Source organism: Lynx canadensis, chromosome A2, assembly GCF_007474595.2.
Source record: "Lynx canadensis isolate LIC74 chromosome A2, mLynCan4.pri.v2, whole genome shotgun sequence".
NCBI lineage: Eukaryota > Metazoa > Chordata > Mammalia > Carnivora > Felidae > Lynx > Lynx canadensis.
The window spans coordinates 25,850,587-25,872,913 of record NC_044304.2 but is presented as its reverse complement, the minus strand read 5'-3'; positions in this window follow the sequence as shown (position 1 = coordinate 25,872,913).

Genomic DNA, 22,327 nt, shown 5'->3' with positions numbered 1-22,327 from the left:
GCAGTGCATATCAGTTTACTAATGCTGCTGTAGCAACTTACCAAAACTTTGTCTTTAAAAAGCCACAAATTGGGGCGCCTGGGTGGCGCAGTCGGTTAAGCGTCCGACTTCAGCCAGGTCACGATCTCGCGGTCCGTGAGTTCGAGCCCCGCGTCAGGCTCTGGGCTGATGGCTCGGAGCCTGGAGCCTGTTTCCGATTCTGTGTCTCCCTCTCTCTCTGCCCCTCCCCCGTTCATGCTCTGTCTCTCTCTGTCCCAAAAATAAATTAAAAAAAAAAAAAAAACGTTGAAAAAAAAAAATAAAAAGCCACAAATTTATTATCTTGCAGTTCTGTAGCTTAGATATCCCTCATGGGTTTCACTGAACTAAAATCAAGGTGTTGGCAGGATGCATTCCTTACTGTAGGCTTAGGGAAGAATCTGTTTCCTTGCCTTTTCCTACTCCTAGAAACCTCCCTCATTCCTCCTCTGTGGCCTCTTCCTCCATCTTCAAAGCCAGCAACATCAGGCTGAGGCTTTCTCACACCATCATCTCTCTGGTTCTCCATAGTCACATCTTCCTCTTTTAAAGACCCTTGTGATTCCATCCGGACAGTTGGTTAACCCAGGATATTTTTAGATCAACTGATTAGCAATCTTAATCCCATCTACAGCCTTAATTCCTCTTTGCCATGTAAGTCATATTGACAGGTTCCGGAAATTAGGATTTGGACATCTTTAGGGGCTGTTATTCTGCCTACAAACACCATATATTGAGTACCTGCTGTGTACTCATCCAGGCCCTGCGCTAGGTGCTGGGATATGGCAGAAACTCAGGCCAGACCTCTACTGTTAAGAGCTGAATAATTGTAAAAGTAGCAGCTAGCTTTTCCTGAGTACCTGCTCTGCCCCTGTGCTAAGAGCTGTGCTAAACAGTTCCTTGGCTATTGGCCACACCTGACAAGAGTTAACTGGGAGGTTAAGGGACTTGCCCAAGGCATACAGTACAAACAGGACTGGAATGCAGGTGTGTAAGAAAAGCACAGAGTGTCCTGGGGCCAAGAAGAGACCCATAACCTAGGTTTAGGGACAGGGGTCTTCCTGGGGAATCTGAGTTGGGCAGGATGGAGGTCAAGGGCTTCCAGCCTGAGGGTTGCCCAGGAGAAGCCAGCAGATTTGTGGTTGTAACATTTATACAAACAAGTCATTTGCATACAACACTGAAGTGCTTTGTTCAGACAGATTGCCTCACTCACTGGAATGCTCAAAACAGCCGGGGGGTTGAGGGGAGAGTGGATTACCTGACCCTGGCCCATAGTAGGGACAAAATAGCTATTTGAAGGACCATTCCACTCCTTCAGTGATTAAGTAAAGAGATTTGCTAGAAGTCAGCTGGTATGGACTAGGCAATGCTGGTCTTGAATCTGATTCTAACTCCAAAGTCTGCACTATGTCTAAAGGCCCCCTGAGAACCCTGTTCTCAGTCTGGGTTTTGCCTTTGTTCACACCATCTGAGCACCAAAATCACTAGAGGCAGTGTTGGTAACCTTTGCCTCCCTCATACCCAAGTTTCCTGGTTCCCCATGCTTTCTCCACCCAAACTCATCCATCAAAACTTATCAGCCAGTGTCTCACGCCCCAAGGCACCTGCTCCCTGCCAGGGAAGATTGGAGCTAATGGAGAAAGGGGGCTAAGGCCCCCTTTCCCATATAATTGTTTTCATCAGGTCTTGACACAAATAACTAAATAATTCTGCATGTAAAATATCCAGTACCCTTCACCCAGAGCTGAGACACCCCGTTTTAGGACAAGTCTAGTGATTCTCTCTACCCAGTCAGAAGAAACCAAAGAGTTCTCCAGGGAACAATTCATGGGAGATGAAGGGGCCTCGGCAATCACGGTAGAGGTAGAGGTCAGTGGCTTGAGAACTGAGGAGAGGAAGCACACAAAGTCTTCAGATGACTCCTCATCAATATTTGATAAAAGAAAAGGGCTGAACAACTCAGGTAGACATTTCTGCAGGTAGCATTTTAGCCAGTACATTTCATAGTTTTGCCCAACAAGGCCTTCATTTAACAAATACCCAATCCCGGTTTTCTAAATTCTGTCCTAGCCTTCTCTGATCTCTTTGTATAGAACTGTCCAAAGTGGAAGAGTGTAAAGCAGCGAAAAGCCCAGGCTTTGAGTGTGACTTTTGGCTATTCTGGCTTTGTGATCTTGAACAAATAGCCTCTGCAAGCTCCAGTCTTCTGGTCTAGGTAGTGGAGGTAACACACCTCTTCCTTGGGTGCTTCGATAAGGCAAGCAAAACTCTTAGCATAGTGCCTGGCACACAATAAGCACTCTATAAAGGTAGCTGGAAACCAGGCAAAATTAAGAGACCTCACTACCAGTCCCTGAAAAAGCTGGAATTAGCTGCATTTTCCCTAGCTGACTCTAGCATGTCTCTGTAAAAAGCCATGGCTCCCCTCTATGTCCGTTACTCACAGATATGCTGACACCAATCTGCTGCAGCCCCGAGAGATCCCAGTCAGAATAAACCGACTGAGAAAACACAAGTAGAGCCATAACCCCTACAGGTCAGCGTAGACCTGGCAGGATAGCAGCAGATGCGCAGACACCCACGAGGAGAAGACTGGCTGAACTTGAGGATAAACACCGGTGGAAGACTGAAGCACTATGAGTCTACTTCTCAACGTTGTACAAGTCGCCGGATCAGTGGGATGGAAGGGGTTCTTCTTTCTAAGCAAGTGTGTGAAACTTCACCTGATCACCTCCATGCTTTTGCTTAGACAGTTCCCTCTGCCTAGAATGCTCTCATCTCTCCTTTCAACATGGGAAACCCATGCCTGTCCTTTAGTCTTCACTCTCTCTCTCTCTTTTTTTTTAATGTTTATTTTTGAGAGAGAGAGAGAGAGAGAGAGCGGGGAAGGGGCAGAGGGCGAGGAGGACAGAGGATCCGACGCTGACAGCAGAGAGCATGATGCGAGGCTCGAACTCAAGAACCGTGAGATCATGACCAGACCCAAAGTCTGATACTTAACCCACCGAGCCACCCAGGAGCCCCTTGTCCCTCACTCTTACAGCCCTTGCAGTCACACCACCTATTTTATGCTAAGGTTTAGTTGCTATTTTCTGTGCCACTTGTTGAAGGAGGGCAACTGTCACATCTGTCTCCTGGCAGGGTGTAGGCTGGGGTTTAAGACCTAATAGAACCTATACTGTCTAATAAAAATATCATGAGAGCCACATTATAATTTTTTTCCACAATATAATTTTTAATTTTCTACTAACGCTTAAAAGTTAAATGTCACTTTAAAAGAAACAGGTGAAATTACTTACAATAATATATTTTAACCAATAATAAGGTGACCAACTCAGGGCACCTGAATGCCTCAGTTGGTTAAGCGTCAGACTTCAGCTCAGGTCATGATCTCACGATTGTGTGGGTTTGAGCCCCATATCAGGCTCTGTGTTGAAAGCATGGAGCCTGCTAAGGATTCTCTCTCTCTCTCTCTCTCTCTCTCTCTCTCTCTCTGCCCTTCCGCCGTCTCTCTCAAAATAAATAAATAAACTTAAAAAAATAAGATGACCAACTGTCCTGATGTGCCCAAGACTAAGGGGTTTCTTGGGTTGCAGGCCTTTCATTTCAGTCCTAAAACCAGGAATGTCTGTGGCAACTAGAACAAGTTGATCACTTTACCCAATATATCTGAAAAGTTATAATTTTCAGATATACAATTAATATTTTTAAATATATTACTGTCTTTGAAGTCTGACATGTGTTTTATACCTACAGCATGTCTTTTTAAAAAAATATATTTGTTTGGGGCGCCTGGGTGGTTCAATCAGTTAAATGACTGACTTCTGCTCAGGTAACGATCTCACAGTTCCGTGAGTTCGAGACCCACGTCAGGCTCTGTGTGGACAACTCAGAGCCTGGAGCCTGCTTCAGATTCTGTGTCTCCCTCTCTTTCTGCCCCTCCCCCCACTCAAGCTCTGTCTTTCTCTCTCTCAAAAATAAATATACATTAAAAAATTTTTTTTAATTAAAAATAGTTGTTTATTTAAGTAATCTGTACATCCAACATGGGGCTCAAACTCACAACCCTGAGACCAAGAGTTGCATTCTTCTCCGATGGAGCCAGCCAGGTGCCCTGCTTACAGCATGTCTTAATTCAGACTCGGCACATTGCCAACGCTCAATAGCTGCCTTTAGCTACTGGGGGTTATCATATTGAACAACGCAGGTATAGAGATATACTTGATATTGCAATAAACCAGTTAATAAGCTAGAGACACATAACACTCTTACTAGGGTCCTGATCTTGGAATCCTGCCCCTATGTGTGAAACCCACCTCCACACTTCAGGATCCACAGCTCTGTGAAAGGGGTCCCAGGTGAACCTGGATTCTGTGGTTTCTTGGTGTCCTGGGGTCCACTGCTATGGTAGCATGTCAGAATATTCGTAACAGTAAAAACAGTAAAATAAATAATAATAATAATAGAAGCTTCCTTTTCTTGAGTACTGCCATTTTCTCTTTTTCTTTTTTTTTTTTTTTTTAACATTTATTCATTTTTAAGAGACAGAGCACAAACAGAGGAGGGTCAGAGAGAGAAACACAGAATCCAAAGCAGGCTCCAGGCTCCAAGCTGCCAGCACAGAGCCTGATGCAGGGCTCAAACCCACCAACCGCAAGATTATGACCTGAGCCAAAGTCAGATGCCTAACCTACTGAGCCACCCAGGCGCCCCTTCTCATTTAATCATTATAACAACCCCAGGTGATGTTGTTATTATTTCCATTTTACAGGTAAGGAAATTGGGGCTGAGAGAAATAATCATATGCCTAAGGTCACAGAGTGCTAAACTGGATACTAAGTCTAAGGAAGGGCTAAGAAAGACAATAGTCAAGATTAAGAGCAGGGAGCTGGGGTTGCCTGTAACCTACATTAACCATGTACCTTTGGAGGGTTTCTGACAAATGAGAAGCCATGTGCAAAGCACTTAGCATGTATCTGTGAGAGAGCTACCGCCGTGATTATGATATGACAATGTCTGTTAATGTCATGATTACGCTACGAGTGGACATCAAAGAGCAAAGACTGAAAGTTTCCAAAGGGAACAGAGATGGAGAACGAGGACTTGCAAAATGAACTGACGTCCTCCCCAGTTACATCTTTGCCCCAGGGTGGGGGCCTTCTCAGTTGTAATTTTACACCGAGGTCCACACCCTGCCAGAAAGAAAGAGGAGCAAACTGTACGTGAGAACATTTGCTCTGCCTCCATCCCCTCAAGGAAGAGGAGCTGGTTCTCTCAGCAGCAACTGGAGAAGGAAGAGGGCTCACCCTCCACCCCCAGCCCCTGCTGCAGAGGTCCTGGGGCCACGTGCGTGGGTGCTGGGGAAGCAGGTCTTCTCCCAACGGGGTGGCAAAGGCAGTGGCTGTTTGAAGGACCAGCCAGCCCTGCCCTAAGAGAAGCTGGGGGTGCTGGTAGGCAGGATGCTCAGAGAAGGCACCCCGCTCTCCCACTCACCCACTGACTAAGGTGGAGTTCAAAATGGAATGAGCAACGTTCACGAGAGCCATTCTTTCCTGGACTCACTCAACGGGCTACGTGACTGTGATTTTATCGACATTCCCTCCTTGAATCCTATAGCTGTAGTACATGGCCACTTCCCTGATTGCCTGACCACCTCACATCCATGACTTACCTTCTTTAATCTTTGCAAGAACTCTGCGAGCTTGATGCTATTATCACCATCCCCGTGTTACAAACAGGGAGACTGAGGCTGCAAATAACAAATTAAGTCACTTGCTCAGGTCCCTCTGGTACTAGGTGTCAGAGTCTGGATTCAAACCCTAGTCTAACTGACTCCAGAGGTCAGTTCTGCGTCTCTGAGCTCTTGGTCCCCCAGAGGCCGCAGCCATGGACGCAGAAGCAATTGCCTCATGCTGGTAAAGGAATGAAGGCGGTGGCCACCATCCACTGGACATGTGTGTGTTGTTCATTCAGCAGGGGTGGGAAGACAGGGCCTGCTGAGGGCCTTGATTTCCTCCCTCCGGGCCCTCCCAGTCCAAGGTGGAATTTACTCAGAGAATACCCCACCCCACCCTCCCCAGTCTTGCTGGAATCACAAAAAAAAAAAAAAAAAAAAAAAGCCAGTTTGCAAATGACGGGTCTCTCTTCCCCCACCCAGTTTGGCTTTGGCTTCTTCGGAAGATTTATGTGCGGGACTGGTTTGTTTTTTTTAAAGTGCAGACAAATGCCACAGAGCACTTTTCTGCTGAAGAAAATCCTGTCTAGCCACTGCTCACCTGGCAAACCTAGACTGCCTTCCAACTGGAACAGAACTGCCTTTGTGGCCGGCAGTACAGCTGACAAAGACTTTTCCATCCTTATCTTGCGCACTCCCCCTCTCCCCCAATGCTCTGCACACCAGGATTAGAATTATGACTCTCAGAGCACTCAAGGACAGGGACTGTTTATTTTTATCCCTAGGGTTTAAAAGAGTAGAGGCGTTTGTGACCATTCGCCGAATTGCCAGGGAGGAGGGACTCACCGGCAGCCCAGAAAGGTTAAGTGACCCACTCACGGTCACACAGTTAATACCAGAGCTACGAGTTCAGTGTTAGGTCTTCTGACTCTGCTGTTTATTGCAGCACTGTTTATAACAGCCCAAATATCTCTCACTGGTGGGTCCGTCACGTGCACTACATACATATAGCCTTGCTTCTCAAAGTATGGCCCCACCAGGAGCTTGGTCAGCACCTGGGAATGTGAGGCACCACCCCAGACCCACTGACTCAGAACCCGCAGTTTAACACGATCCCCGAGATGATTCCTAAGCTCATTACAGCTGATAACTACCACAGCACAGTACATTCATCAGAGGGGTTACTGTGGCATGTTTTACAAAAGAGTGTGATGGATCTACAAAAAGATCTCAAAATGTATTGTTTAGTGGAGAAAAACAAAAGCAAGTTACAGACCAACATAAATTTGTACAATCCAATTTATGTACACGTTTTTCATTTTTTTTATAAATGTACTGTTTTAAAGTTTATTTATTTTGAGAGAGAGTGTGTGTGCACGAAAGCAGGGGAAAGGCAGAGAGAGAGGGAGAGAGAGAATCCCACGAGTTAACAGCGCAGAGCCTGACACGGGGCTCGAACCCACAAACTGTGAGATCATGACCTGAGCTGAAACCAAGAGTCAGATGCCCAACTGACTGATGCACCCAGGCACCCCTATGTACACATTATTTTAAAATAAAAATAACATTAATATATGTTAATACATGCACTGGGCTATTCAGCCAGGCAGCCTAGTGGGGTGCCGGTCTAGAAGGGGAGGCCAAATAGCGATGGACTAGATCAAAACACGGTGCCAGTTAACTCAGGTTTCCACGCGGGACAGCCCTGCAGGAACCAGTAAGAGAAACAGCATCCTCTGAGAGAAATTAGAACATTCTCTTTCCAACAGTAGGGGCAACTCTTGGCTGTGCCACTAAGCCAGAGTCCAGCTGGGTGACAATTCTCTCAGATCCTTGGTCATGTCAGCTTATTGTTGGTCAGAGCTACGTGCTGCCCCGAGACCTTGTCATCTGTGAGTGTGTCACCTGAGTCACATGCCCTTTAATACAGGCACCAAGGAGCAGACAGCTTGGACAACTACAATTCCAGGATAATTCCAAATAAGTTAAAAGGTCAGGTTTCCTTCTGTGCATGTAATAAATCCTGTATTTTGAAAAGAAAGAGGAATGATATAATTTATTAACAGAAAATCAGTTTCTCCACATCCTGCCTAACTAAATTTTGAAAAACTGTTTTTAAAATATTAAGTTGAGGGGCTGTCAGATTATTAGCCTGTGCAGAGCACCTCTGTGTCTCACTCAGAGTCTATAGGTGGATAAGAAAACAAAGAATGCTGGAAGGACTTACAGGAAACAGTTAATCAGGCAATCATTAGGAGGTGGTATTATAAGAACTCTTACTTTCAGGGCGCCTCGGTGGCTCAGTTGGCTAAGCGACCAACTCTTGATTTCGGCTCAGGTCATGATCTCGCAGTTTGGGGGTTCGAGCTCCAAGTCCAGCTCCATGCTGGCAGCGCGGGGCCTGCTTGGGATTCTCTCTCTCTCCCTCTCTCTCTGCCCCTCCCCCACTCATGCTCTCTATCTGAAAATAAATAAACTTAAACAAAAACAAGAACGTTTACTTTCAACCTTAAGGATTTTCTTTCTACCTCAAATGTGTCTCTAATGTTTTTAAACATACATTTTTGGTGGGAATGTAAAATGGTACTCCCACATTGGAAAGCAGTTTCTTTAAAAAGTTAAACATATAACTACCATATGATTCAGCCATTCCACTCCTAGGAAATCACCCAAGTGAAATGAAAGCATGTGTCTATAAAAACACTTGTACTTGGATGTTTGTACCAGCTTTATTTACCACAAGCTAGACACAACCCAAAGGTCTATTAACAGGTAAATGGATAAACCAACTGTCATGCATCCGTATGTGAACTAATTAGTACTCAGCAATAAAAAGGAAGGACTTATGAATATACATAGCTACATAGCTGAATCTCAAAATAATTCTGCTAAGTGAAAGGAGCCAGACAAAAAAAATACATACATACTGTGTGATTCCACTTACAGAAAATTCTAGAAAGTATAAACTAATACGTATATATATTTTAGCTTGAGAGAGAGAGAGCATTATGAAGGAACGGCAGAGGGAGAGAGAGAATCCTAAGCAGGCTCCATGCTCGGTGTGGAGCTGGACCCAGGGCTTGATCCCACAACTCTGGGATCATGACCTGATTCCAAATCAAGAGTCTGATGCTCAACCGACTGAGCCACCCAGGCGCCCCTGCAAACTAACCAAAATGACAGAGAACAGATCAGTGTGTGCCTGGGCTCTAGGGGGTAGGTGAGGAGAGATGGGAGGGAGAGATTACAAAAGAAAAATAAGGAAACTTTTAGGATAGATATGTTCCCCATTTTGATTGCAGCCATAGTTTCATTAATATATACGTGCATGTGTGTATGAGTGTGAAGATGGGGTGGATGTGTAAACACATCACATTGTAAACTTCAAATATGTGTAGTTTACTGTTAAAAAAAGAAAAAGAAAAGGGGCGCCTGGGTGGCTCAGTCGGTTGAGTGTCAGACTCTTGATTTTGGCTCAGGTCATGATCCCAGTGTCATGGAATCCAGCCCTGCATCGGGCTCTATGTTGGGTGTGGAGCCTGCTTAGTGCTTAGGATTCTCTCTCTCTCTCTCTCTCTCTCTCTCTCTCTCTCTCTCTCTCTCCTCTGTCCCTCTCCCCTGAACACTCTCTCTCACAAATTTAAAAAAAAGAAAAAAAAAAAGAAGGAAGGAAAGAAAGAAAAGAAAACAAGTCTGTTTAACTTTTATGGACAGAAAAAAAAGCAATAAGGATTCAAAGGCACACCCACATAAAATGTGTGCTCTTTCACTACATAACATGTTTGTCTTCTAAACCTTGTCTCCTCTACCCATCACCACAGAGAATAACTTCAATAAATGTGCTCTTTTATTCAACTTGTTTAAGATTATGTTCCATTCTCTCCCCCATGTCCCCCACTAAGCTCAAACTAGGTGGGATCCTGCTGAAATGGAGTCAGATAAGATTTCCTCACCACCCTTGCACCATGATGGCCCAAGCTTCTCCCCATGGAGGTTACAGGCTGTGAGGAATGTGATGACGTGTTTACTTTGGAGCAGACTTTGGCCCAGGAATATGCTCTCAGCTCAGACCAGAATCGGCTCCTGATAGGAGATAGGCTCTTCCAAAATATCTGGAGGTCAGTCCTCTCTCCAAAGGCCCTGGGGTAGATCTTTAATTGAGGGGAGGGAAGGGTTAGAGCTAACACAGAGCATTTTTCCCTGGTGTCCCTAGAGCCTAAACTGGGAATGCTGCTGGCTACAGAAACTCATTGAGAAGTATATGAGAACAATTAGAACGTGATTGGCCGCGCTCAGTGAGGTCTCGGAGGGTCCCCTGTTCTCCAAGTATGAGTGGCGTGCACCTTTGTTGGCCTAGACAGTTGACGAGTCATACGGTCGATCCCAAGTTGGTTAGGACCAGAGGGAATCCACTGGGCCAGAGAGCTCTCCAAAACGCAAAACTTCTCTAGTAATAACAATGACAATCAGAACAGAAACTGCCCCATGTACTGAGCAAGTGTTTTACGTCTATTGCCACATGCAATCCTCACATACCTCTAGGAGATAGGAACTAAGGCCCAGAGAAGTTAAGCAAGCAGCTCAAAGGCATCCTGTTAATAGATCTGACTCCAGAGCCCAACTCTGAACCACGGCACCATACTGCCTCCCAGGAAGCTGTGGGAAGTCCATGCATGGCACAGATTCTGGACTCTTACGGGTTCAAATCCCTGTTCAGCCACTGATGAGTTGTGTGGGAATAATAGTAATACCACCTCACATGGCTGTTCTGAGGTGCTTATGAAATCATGAAGGCAACGTGAGCTATGCACATGGCAGCTGAACACGAAGTAGTTGCTGTCATCATCATTAGCATCATCGTCGTCCAGAAAGATCTTCATCCAAAACTTCTAATTTGATCCTACTGAGTCATAGTTACGGACATTCACATGGTTGACTCCCTCACTTCCTCAAGTCTGGACTCAAGTCCCATTCTCTGTGAGGCCTTCACCGCCACCCCATAGAAACTGAAACTCTCGGGGCGCCTGGGTGGCGCAGTCGGTTAAGCGTCCGACTTCAACCAGGTCACGATCTCGCGGTCCGTGAGTTCGAGCCCCGCATCAGGCTCTGGGCTGATGGCTCAGAGCCTGGAGCCTGTTTCCGATTCTGTGTCTCCCTCTCTCTCTGCTCCTCCCCCGTTCATGCTCTGTCTCTCTCTGTCCCAAAAATAAATAAACGTTGAAAAAAAAAAAATTTAAAAAAAAAAAAAAAAAAAAAAAAAAAAAAACTGAAACTCTCTCAACCCTCCCTTGGCAACTCCCTACCTTCCTTTTCTGCCTTATTTTTCTCCTTGGCACATATCACCTTCTAGTGGATAGTGCATCACCTATATATATATATATACTATGTAACCTACTGATCTCATTTGTGTTCTTTCTAAATAATTCATGAAGAGCCCACTCTCTAGAACATGCCTGGCACATAGCAGGTGCTCAGTAAATATTTGATGTTGAATGAATGAATGAACCCGGACTTCAGATTCTGCTTCTCTTCAGCCTTATAATTAATCAAGGTACTCAGCTTCCAGGAGCCTCATTTTCCTCAGTGGTTGAAAAAGAGCACTAACATCTGTGTTCCTCAGGGCACTGGCAGAGTCCAAGGGAAGGGCAAAGCTGTGCATGGGAACGAATCAGCTCCAAACACTCCAGAAATGGTTACCGAGTGTTTCTGCTCCATGTCAGACAGGATGCCGGGCACCAGGGGATGCAGACAAGTATCCAAAAGCCCCTGCCCTCCAGGAACCTGTGACCTAGCGCAGCAGACAGACACGTCAACAAATACTTACAACCTAATCAGGTAACAGCTCTGATCCACAGCAACCGTTTATAAAGCTGAGCACTTTGCGTTCACTGTCTCGGGCAACGCTCCGAGTTAGGCACCACTACCAGCTCGTTTTATCGACAAGGAAACTGCAATAAGAAGTTATGAAACAATGGCTTATTCCACACCTAGGTACACACCCAAGGGAAATGAAAATGTGCACACAGGGACTTGTATGCAAAGTTTATAGCAACATGATTCATTCAAGCCAAAAGGCAGGAACAATTCTCAAATATCCATTAATAAGTGAATGGATAAACAAAATGTGGTACATCCATACAACGGAATATAATCCAGCCATAAATAGGAGTCAAATACTGACACATGCTACAACTTGGATGAACCTCGAGAACATGCTAAGCGAAAGAAGCCAGACACAAAAGTTACATCCTGTATGGTTTATGTTATGTGATACGGCCATAATAGGCAGATTAGAGGTTACCAAGGATGGGGTGGGGAGGATGGGGCGTCATTACTTAATAGGCATGAGGTATATGTGAGGTGATGAAAAATTTTTGAAACTAGAGCTGGTTTTTGCACTGGTTTTTGTTAACGCCCTGTCACTGAATCCTGCGCTTTAAAATGGTTTGTTGTAGGTTGTGTGGATTTCACCTCCATGCAAGAAGAAACCAGGACCAGCATTGTAAGTAGCAAAGGCTGACCTAGGACCAGAACCTGGCCAGTGCCTCAGAGCCTGTGTGCGACCTGAACTGCAAATCTCAACTTCAGCATTGTATTTTTCAGTTTGGGAACTTCCATCGATTCTTTTTTTATGTTTTCCAGTTTTCTGCTGAAATTCTTATTTCCTGAATGCACTCCTCACAGTTATTAGAGTCACACGTCAGGCCTGCAGATTTGTCCAGGTACTACTACCAAGATGGGGGTGTATTCAGATTTTTGTGGCCACAGGCCTCGAGACACCAAAGCCCTGCCAGCTTTGCAGCCTCTCAGCTGCCACAGTCAGCACAGGCCTGCCGGAGAAAAGCGAGTCCCAGTTTCAGGCACCTGTTTCTGGGCCTCTTCCAAGTGCTCTGGGCGGGAGGCTTGACCTGATACCACTCACTTGCCAGGGAGAGAAGCAGGAAGCACCGGACCCCCACCCCACCCTACCCCACCCCCTGCTGCTGCTCTTCTGCCAACGGATACGGGCTTCAAAATTAAAAAGCACAAAAGGAAGGAACGAACGAAGGAATGAAGGAAGGAATGAAGGAAGGAACAAAGGAAAGGAAAGGAAAGGAAAGGAAAGGAAAGGAAAGGAAAGGAAAGGAAAGAGGGGGGAAGGAAGGAGGGAGAAAAATTAGGTGAAATTGCAGTTTTCAAAGTTGTGCCATTTATTTACTTATTCAGGGAATCTTTCTCTCTATTTCATTCTAAGAAATACTACACAATATAATTTCTAAAGGAAATGAATTATAAAAACTTCCATTTATTGAGTACTTCCGAAGGGCTTACTGTTTTAAGCATTTTACGTGTATTAACTCACTTAGTTCTTATAAAAAGCCTAAGAGCATGTTTTGCTCTCTACCACCACAGTTGAAGAAACCAAGGCCCAGAGAGGTAAAGACATTGGCCCAAGGACACACAGCTTCTACCACATGGAGCAAAGACACTAACCCAGATGTGGCCAAACATTCTTCCTTATGACCTAGGAGCAAAGAATGAGTAATTATAATGAATTAGAGTATATAGACTTGAGAGAGCAAGAAAGCCAGAAAAAAAGAGGACACCTGATGGAAAAATGGCTAAAGAGAAGGAAGCCATGTTTGGGGGCAAGAAAAGAGTTCTGAGTTTTGTTCGGTGGTCCCCAGCTTTGAGGACAGGTAACTTAACCTCTCAGGCCTCAGTGTCTTCATCTGTAAAATGGGACTGATAATGGCACGGACCCCCTGGGCTGTCCTTAGGACTCTAGTACTCGAATCCCTTTCCTAGTCCCCTAAGTGAGGTGGGAGAGCTTCCCTGCTGGGGGAGGTTTGGGTCAGGGAGAGGAAAACAGGGATTCAGCTTCTGGGTGGGGTAGACACCTGACTTGAGCAGAGCCCCATCCTTCTTTGGAGGGAACCTTAGATGTGGTTGCCAGGGCCTACAGGTGAGGAGAACAGAGACAGTGCTTTCCCAGGAGAGAGTGCTTTTCCCCAGTCCCTGTGGTCCTATAGGAAGTGGGGCCCTTACCATGAAGTCACCCCCCCCAACTTAAAGACAGTACCAGAGCCCTCAATGCTCAGTCAGTCAATGTGTGTTCACTGATAATGCATCTATCAGTCGGGACTCTCCTGGTTGCCAGTTATAGAAACTCAGTTAAAACTCCTAAAGCAAAAAGGAGAATTGAGTGGACCCTGTAACCAGACTGTCTGACATGTCTGGATTCAGGGCCTTAGGTGACACCACCAAGATCGGCCTCACTCCATCCAGGGCCCTGCCTTTCCCTCTGTTGGCTTCCTTCTCAGGCAGGCCCCCCCCCCCCCCCCGCCACGGTGATAAAGATGCCCCCCACCCCCCAGCCACTCCAGGCTGACCTGCTTTCCCAGAACTTCCAGCAAAAGTCCTGGGCTCATGCTAGCTGGCTCTGGCAACTCCACCCAAATCCCACCGTCAGAGGGATGTGGGCCCCCCACTGGCCAGTGCTGGACTGTGTGCCCACAGGAGGGGGGCTGCCAGCCACTTAGCTGTTGATGGGAACAGGAGTAAACGCCAGGTTTACTGAGCCCTTACTGTGCACGGGACACTGTACCAAGTGCTGCACATGTGGTTAAACCTCACAGGACACTGTGACATAAGTACTATGCGTTATCCCCATCAGGCTGGTGAGGAAACTGAGGCACAGAGAGATCAAGTGCCTTGCCCCATTCACACACACTCCCGGAGCCTTGACACCACATGGATTCTGTTGTTTCTCCCTCCACCCCTGTCCTCTGCCCGGACTGAATCACTTTAGAACCTCAAATGGCTGAGCTTCCGCCCATCTCCTGGCCTTTGCACGCGCTGCTCCCTCTGCCGGCACCTCCCTTTCCCTCCCCTCCCTGGGACTTCCTTCCTGCCCTCCCGCCTCTGCTGAGGCAGCTCTTGCTGAACACCTCAGACCAACCAGGGCCCTTTGATGCCCCTCAGCCCCAGACGTCCCCTGCAGTAGGTTGCACCTGCCTGCTGCTCGAAGATGTGCCCTGCCAGGTGACAGTCCCACGAAGTGGCTTCGTCACTACTGTTGCCAGGAATGCGCCACAGCTGCGCAGCCTCAAAAGTAGCAGCTAAAACAACAGAAATGTGTTCTCTGTCGGTTCTAGAGGCCCAGAAATCCGAAATCAGTCTTGCTGGACTGAGGTTAAGCAGTTCGCAGACCCGGCTCCTCCTGGAGGCTCCAGGGGAGAATCTGTTTCCTTGCTTCTCCTGGTTTCCAGAGGCCACCTACATCCCTGGGCTCATGGCCCAGCCTTCCATCTTCAAAGCCAGTCATGTGGCATCTTCAAACCTTCTGTCCCTCTGCTTTGTCGCCAGGTCATCTTCTGTCTGAAAGAGACAGAAAGACACCCTCTTACGAGGATAATTCAGGATGATCTCTCTATCTCAAGATCCTTAACTTAATCACATCTGCAAAGCCTCTGTTGCCATAGAAAGTAACAGGCACGGGTGCTGGATGGGGCCGTGCAGATGGTCTCTTGGTCTGCCTACCACAGGGGTGAAGTGTGAGGGCTTGAGGCCTGGGGTCCTGCTCTTGAACCAGGTGGCTCAACCTCTAACTTGCTGTGTGACCAAGTGATCGAACCCACCACAGAGGGCAGAGGGCAGGAGGTGAGCGAGCACAGCAGTTTGAGGAATCGAAAGCAATTCAGGCTGCTAGTGGATGTGTCATGAGAGGAGTCGTTTGGCATCAAGCCACAGCTCTGAGTCGGTTCTGTGTCCGTACAATGGAGATGAGAACGGTTCCTTCCTCGCAGCCCTGGCTGTCATGGGATTAAATGAGTCAAAACATGTGAAGTACTGAGCAGGGTGCTTGGCACAGAGAAAGTGCTCAATGAATGTTGGCAGTTCACTACTGTCTTAGTTTGGGTTTCCTCGCAAGCAGACTCTGAATCCAGAACTCAAACGCAAGACATTCTTTTGGGAAATGATCCTTGGAAGCACTAGCAGAGGATGTGGGAGGTGAGACAGGCAAGGAAGGAAGCCCATCCAGGGTTTGTTAATGAGGGGGCCACCCGTTCGAGCCACGAAGAGCCAGGAGCAGGGGTGTGTGCCTTTAGCGTCACCACCGGGTCTACTGGAGGAGGCAGAGCTGCTGTGACCTTCTGGTCTACCACAGGTGCAGGCAGAGCATGGACTTGTCATGACTGAACTTGGTCATGATAAGCATGCAGCCAGTGACCAGGTAACCAGAAAGCCATTGGGCAACAAGACTTGGCTGCTGGCAGCTGGAAGTAAATGGCACAGGCTGAAAGGGCATGGGTGGGCCCCAGTGTGTGCTACAGACATCACACAAGGCCATCTCCGCCAACGAGCCTTGATCCTTGGGACTGTCCACAAAGTGGCATCCCTAGAGGGGTGTGGCTCCTTCTGCCTTAGAAATGGGCAGGCCAGGCCTGACGCCTGAGCCTTCTGGGCCCCTCAGAGCAGTTAGGAGAGGCTGTAACTCACCATCATTTACTTTCTCCAAAATGCAGGTGTTGTCCAGGGCAAGCTGACATGTCAATGTTAACATATCCCCACAGTCCTGGGGGGGGGTGTCTTAACTGCACATGACTGACAGATCAGCTGGGCAACCCAGGGCCCCAAAGGCTGATCGGAAGATGGTGTCTGTGGATGAATTCCTGGTGGGCACCTCGAGGCCAGAACACCAGTCATGTCTCTGCCTTACCCAGGAGAACAGAAGGATATGAAAGGCCCGATGGGGGGTCAGACAGCAAGGGCAGAGAGGAAGATGACTTCTAAATGTTTTTTTTTAACGTTTATTTATTTTTGAGACAGAGAGAGACAGAGCATGAACAGGGGAGGGGCAGAGAGAGAGGGAGACACAGAATCTGAAACAGGCTCCAGGCTCTGAGCTGTCAGCACAAAGCCCGACGCAGGGCTCGAACTCACGGACCTTGAGATCATGACCTGAGCCGAAGTCGGACGCTTAACCGACCAAGCCACCCAGGCGCCCCTGGAAGATGACCTTCTAAAAAAACATGGGCCATGAGGCTGTGTATTCTTGGGTGAAGGGCAGGGCTGTTGCGACTTGTGGAGGTATTTCAGACATGAATAATGCTCAGGCTATGGGGGTGGACATACAAAAGAAAGTGGGGGGAAGTCTCAAGAGGTACTCTGTAGCAGCTGCCACTTAAGGCCTCAAACGCACCTCCCCCCCAGGGGTGAGGGAGGAAGGTCATTGCCTGTTTCAGGGAACCAGCAGTTACCTCATGGGAGAAGCTAGGCCCACAGGAACAATGTTGGTGTGGACATCAGGCCCTGTATCTTCTCAGTCCTCCCCCTGCTCTAAGCCCTGCAGGAGCCCAGCTGACAGGATGTGGCCAACTTCTCAGAGCCTGGGATTCTGGACAGACCTTGACCTCATTTGAGATTCAAAAAGAGGCCTTTCTTGAGGTGCTTTTTCAACCCTGGGACACCCTCCTCCACACCTCCAGGCCCCATGATTTGTAGATATAACCTCATCTGTCCTCTGAGAGGTAGAAGAGGAAAATTTAGCATTCCCTATTAGTCACCCTGATTCAAGATAGCCTACGGTCAAGGGTCAGAAGGACTGGGCTCTGATTCCAGCTCTGCTATTCACCAGCTGTGTGACCTTGGGCAAGTTATCCGACCTCCGTGAGCCTCCACTACCTTTCTCTCCGTGAATAGTTGTTTTTTTTTTTTTTTTTAAGTAAACCCTATGCCCAACATGGGGCTCAAACTCCCGACCTGAGATCAAGAGTGGCACACCCTACCGACTGACCCGGCCAGGCACCCCTCTTGGTAGATGATTGATTGGAATAGTACCCATCTGATAAAATTGTGATGACTAGACAAGTTAGTTCACATAAACCACTCAGCACAGAGCCCAACATATAGGAAACCATCTCTAGCTAATATTTAATTCTGATACCCAAGCTGTGTTTGCCCAGTACCCTGTCCGCCACCAGAGCAAATCACTTTGCTATAATGGGCTATAACTTTCTGCTCACTTTTCAGACCCTTTTCAGACTCTTCAGACCCTAGAAACTTCCTGAGCCAACAACTTCGTCTCATTTGTTATTTTTCCCAGCACAACACACAGATATTTTTTAAATGTTGATTTTGAAAGTATTCCTACTTTATAGACCAGGAAGCTGCAGGTGGAGGGTTTTAGGGACAGATTCATGATTCCCCCAGTAATGGGGGAATCCAACAGACAGAGTCCAGCCCATGCCATCCTGTTCCATCTGCGATTCTTGAGTGCCTTCTGTATATCAGGCCTTGGACTAGGCACAGGGAGAGACCAAGAAAAGCAGCTCTCAGCCCTGTCCTTGATAAGCACATAGTTGGTGCTCAGGAAATAGCTGTTGAATCTACGAATGAAATAAGACGGGGCGCCTGGGTGGCTCAGTCGGTTGAGCATCTGACTTCGGCTTGGCTCAGGTCATGATCTTGTGGTCCATGAGGTCCAGCCCCTTGTCGGGCTCTGTGCTGACAGTGCAGAGCCTGCTTGGAATTCTCTCTCTCTCCCTCTCTCTCTGCCCCTCCCCCACTTGTACTAGTTATCTCTCTCTCTCAAAATAAATAAATAAACTTCAAAAAATGAAACAAGACAAGGAAGTTATAGCGGAGAGTGGAATAAGAGTCAGTGACATGTATCGAGCTGTATGACCCAGGGCAGGTCTCATGGCAAGTGCACTGTAACCTCACTGGGGCCTCACAACACCCTACACGGTAGGTGCTGCTATCATGCTGCTATCATGCCCATTCCACAGACAAGAAGAATAAAACTCTGGGAGGTGAGGTGACTTCCCGAGGCCATGCTGCTGAGGAGAAACATTTGAAGCGGGACTGCAGCTCAAATCTATATTTGAAATTGGCCTCAAATAAATGAGAGACTTTTTAAACGGGGCAAAAATGAGCGTGGGTATTCCAGGCAGAGGGAAGATCATGGACAAAGGTGTGGAGGGGGGAAAAATGGTCCGGGACTACTGAGGATTCTCTTTTGACACTAATGAGTGAGGAGATCACCTGAGGCTGAGGAAAACAGCTTCGAATGTCAGGCAGAACTCCATGGAGGTTGAAAGGACAGGTTCTACAGCCAGACGCCCCAGCCCAAGCGCTGCACCTGCCATCTACGTGCCGTGTGACCCTGGTCTAGTCACCCAGCCTCTCTCAGCTTTGGCATCCTCATTTTTAAAAAGGAGATAATACCTTTTTCCAAAGAAGACATGTAAATGACCACAGGGTACATGAAAACATGCTCGACATCAGTAATCATCAGGGAAAGGCAATTCAAAGCCACAATGATATGTCCCCTCACATCCTTAGAATGGCTATCATCAAAAAGACAAGAAATAACAAGTGCTGGCAAGGATGTGGAGAAAAGGGAGCCTTGTGCACTGTTGTGGGATTGTAAATTGGTGCAGCCAATATGGAAAACAGTATGGAGGTTCCTCAAAAGACTAAAAATAGAACTACGATATGATCCAGCATTTCCACTTCTGGGTATTTATCCAAAGTAAACAAAATCACTCTCTTGAAGGGATATCTGCACCCCCACGTTCACTGCAGCATTATTCACAATAGCAGAGACATAGAAACAACCTAACTGCTCATTGACTGATGACCAGATAAAGAAAATAGGTAATGCAAGATTATTCACCATAAAAAAGAATGAAATCCTGCCATTTGCAACAACATGGAAGGACCTTGAAGGCATAACGTTAAGTGAAATAAGTCAGAGAAAGACAAATACTGTATGTTGCTGAACTCGTAGAAACAGAAAGTAGACTGACAGTTGCCAGGGGCAGCAGAGAGAAGGAAATGGGGGAAATGTTGGTGGAAGGATACACACTTCCAGCTATCAGATGAATAAGTTTGGGGGATCTGATGTACAGCATGGTGACTATTAATAATAATACCATATTATAGGGGCACCTGGGTGGCAGTTAAGTTAGTTAAACATCCAACTCTTGATCTCAGCTCAGGTCATATCTCATGGGTTCGTGGGCTCAAGTCCAGCGTTGGGCTCTGTGCTGACAGCACAGAGTCTGCTTGGGATTCTGTCTCTTTCCCTCTCTCTGACCCTCCCCCACTCGCATGCATTCTCTCTCTCTCTCCCTCTCTCTCTCTCTCTCTCTCTCTCTCTCTCTCCCAAAATAAATAAACTTTTTAAAAAGGCTATATTATATACTTGAAAGTTGTCAAAAGAGTAGATCTTCAATATTATCACCACAAAAACCAAAATGGTACTTATGTGAGGGGATGCAGGTATTAATTCACCTTATTGTGGTAATCATTCCACAATATACACATGCATCAAAGCATCACATCGTACACCTTACACATATCTATGTTGTATGTCAATATCTCAATAAAGGTGTGGAAAGGTGGAGATCATAATATCTGCTCACAGGGGCTACTGTGGGATGAAATGAGCTCTTGACCACCCAGCACCTGGCACAGGGCCCAGACTGGGACAAGGGCTTGGTAACTGGGGCTGGTACTGGTCTGTGGGCCTTTTCTTGCCCTTTCACGTGGAGTGTCCCTTTTCTCCCCTTTGTCCCCCAAGCCTGGCTCACTCCCACTGGGCTTGGTTGTCACCACCTGCATGAAACAGCCCTGCAACAAGGCTGGCTTAGTCCCCTCTTCTGTGTTCTTGAAATAGCTCAAGGTTTGGATGTACTCCCCAGAATGAGGAAGAGCATATACTCGTTTCAGCCGCAGCTAAATCCCCCTAGCTGGCACAGACTCAGCCACACAGCAAATGTTGGGTGAATAAAGGAAACAGATGAGTGGATGGGTGGAGGGGTGGGTGGATGGGTGGATGGATGAATAAATGGATGGATGAATGAGCAGGTACAAGGCTGAAAGACAGCACTTCATCCTGCAGGCTGTGAGTAGTGCTGGGGTGTAGGGCATCCACAAGTGTGTGGCCTGGAGCCTGACACTTCAGGCCTGAAGAATCTACATCCTGTCCCTGCCCTGGGTGGGGTGTTTGCTCTACTCTTACTTCCACAATGCAATTAAGTGCAAACACCCTTGGTTCAGGGAGACAGATTCTAGAAAGTCAAACAGCCCTTCTCTCCCTGATTAGGAAAAGAGTGACAGGATCTTGCCATCGACCGGTGGCATCCTCGAGGTTGTGCTCTCCAAAGCTCACAGCCCCATCTTTTTATTTTTCTTTTATATATAGCAAAACATTATATTCACAAGTCATTGTTTTTATCTCAGGGATTTCCAGTTTCCTATGACTTCTTCTGAACCTTATTCTCCTGAAAAATAGCAACCACCCAATAGAAATCGTATGTACTCTGCTCTTGATTTTCATTTGACATATTACTTTTCCATGATACCAGATACTATTTATTTCTATAACTGCTGGTAGCTGTGGCCAGGCCCTTGCTATACAGTAATGCAGTTTTCTTAACCATCCATCCTGGTCAGACAACTGGGTGGTTTATACGGTCTCACTAGTCCGAGCTATGCTGTGGTTGGGTGCAGAACAGTGCAGCTGGTGTGTTACCTTTGTGTAAGATAGGTGGAGCAGAGTGTATATATTTACCTGTGCATAAAATACGTCTGGAATGATTCACAAGAAAATAGTGATATTGTTACTTTTGGGGACAGAGATCTGAAGAGACTTTTCACCTGAATCCTTTGGTATCTTTTGCATTTTAAACCAGGAGCATGGATTTTTTCAAAGATAACTAACATTAAAAAAAGTCAAGGGGTGCTTGGGTGGCTCAGCCGGTTAAGCATCCGACTCCAGCTCAGGTCATGATCTCACGGTCTGTGGGTTCGAGCCCCACGTCGGGCTCTGTGCTGTCAGTCCAGAGCCTGGAGCTTGCTTCAGATTCTGTGTTTCCCTCTCTCTCTGCCCCTCTCCCACTCATGCTCTGTTTCTATTAAAAAATGAATAAACTATAAAAAAATTTTTTTTAAGTAAAAAAATAAAAAGTCAAGGTTGGGGCGCCTGGGTGGCTCAGTCGGTTAAGTGACTCTTGATTTCAACTCAGATCATGATCTCACGGCTCTTGGGATTCTCTCTTTTCCTGTCTCTCTGCCCCTCCCCCTCCTCAAAATAAACAAACTTAAAAAAATCAAGGTTTCCTCCTGGAGGCAGAGCCTCGTTCTGCCCTCTCCCACTTTTGGGTGATGTAGACCTATTGATTCACTTCCAAAGGGTAGAGTTTCATAGGTGGAAAATAGTAACTTCACAGTGGAGCAGGTCAACAGAAACCACCATAACCACAAGTTCAAGGTGAACTTCACCAGTGGTGTCATGTGTGTGTCACAGCCCCTTGATTGGATGTGATAAGAAGGGCACTTCAACTCTGTGGTGTTCTAAAAACCTATAGCCCTGATCTAATTGGGAGAAAACCACCAGAGGAACTCAGACCAGGGGATATTCTACAGAATAGCTGCCTGTCCTTCTTAGGGTTCTCCAGATGTAAAAGGCAAGGAGAAACTGTCACAGATTCAGTAGGAGACACGACCACTAAATGCCGTGTGCTTCCCTGGATTGAACCTTGGAACAGAAAGAGAACATTAGTGGAAAAACCAGTGAAATCCAAATCAAGTCTGGATTTCAGTTCCTAGCAATGTGCCAGAGTTCAGTTTCTTGGTTTT